Genomic DNA, 1475 nt, shown 5'->3' on the forward strand with positions numbered 1-1475 from the left:
GCACTTTTGGTGGCGTAGCACTAGGCTCTTGTGGCGGCGGGGACGGTGAAGGTGGGCTTAAACTGTTGATATTTAGCTGGGCACAGCTATGTTGAGCACCACTTCTTCGTTGTTGATCCTAGATCTCTACTACTAAGTCACGACGGTCGGTATCCAACTGGTCCTGGCTTCTAAGTCCAACCGGGAGCTTTCTCATATGGTAGCGAGGCACGTGCTTGTCGGGCAAAGTAGATCGTACGTCTGAAAGCGTGTAGTCCTTTGGCCAAAGGAGTTGGCGCTTAGCTACGTCTAGCTTGACTTGACACATCTCTAGCCAGGTGCGGCCTAGAATAATGTCATGGGAGCCGAGCTCTGTAACCAAAAAAGGGACTGAGAGCTGCTTCCTTCCGTCTACCGTGAGGTGGAGGCGTAGGCAATAAGAGATAGCTTGTCCAGGTCTGCCATTAAAGCCTGAAACAGGGATAGGAGAGCGTAAGCGCTGAAACTTGGCACCAGTGAAGTTCGCAAAGTCGCGGACAAGGGCAGAAGTAATGAAGGCAAAGCCATTTGCTCTAGTGTCGATAAGAGGGTGAACGGTAGTACTAATTGCATTAAAACTAATAGTACATGGGTACGAAAAGTGTGTTCTACCCATCACTGCTCGTAAGTCTAGCTTTGAGCAATCGACAAAGCGGCCTAAGAAGGAGACTTCCCTTAGGCTACGCCATTTCCCGGCATAAGCTGACTTGCGTTGTCTTCATCGTCTTCTACCTCTTCCTCTTCCACGTGGCCTTGAGGGTAGGTTGCAATCTCTTCTATCTCTAATGCACTCTCCATGTTGGTAATATCCAAGTGTGTAACCGAAGGGCAGTCCTTCGCAAAGTGACCAATCCTCTTGCAGTTGAAACACTGGCTAGTCTTTGGGTCAGGGGGAGCTACTGACTGCTGGCGGCTAGGAGTGCCCTGCTAATGAAACGTAGGGGCAGCAGGCTTGGGAGACGATCGAGGTGGTCCGGGCAGATAGTGTTGTGTTGTCCTGACCGGTACCTGGGGTCCTTAGACGGTGGTAGAGCGAGCTTCCGCACGAGACTTCCTTAGGGTCGGCACTAGCTTCGTCTGAGCTACGTGTGAGAGTTCGAGGTCGGTCTGCTCTGCTACGGCGCAGAGGTTGGTAAAGCTTTGGCGCATGCTATACACTTGGCCTGCAATAGCGATACGGATGCGGGGCGTAAGCTTAGAGCGGAAATCCGAGAAGAGCTGGTCTCGTGATATCCCTGCTTGAGCTGACAAAGTGAGAAAGCGGATCTTGAACTGTCGCATAGTCTTAGTGTCTATCATAGCCAAAGAGCGATACTCGTCTTGCTTCTTCAAGGATTCGAAAGGGTCTACATAAGCTATAGCCAAGGACTGGACCATCTCTTCCAACGTACGGAACGCATGGTGGACTCTTCGTAGAGTGGTAGGGAAGCGAGTTAGCAGTTGAGCTCTAGCCTCAC

Source organism: Mollisia scopiformis (assembly GCF_001500285.1).
Source record: "Mollisia scopiformis unplaced genomic scaffold LY89scaffold_12, whole genome shotgun sequence".
Taxonomy (NCBI): Eukaryota; Fungi; Ascomycota; class Leotiomycetes; order Helotiales; family Mollisiaceae; genus Mollisia; species Mollisia scopiformis.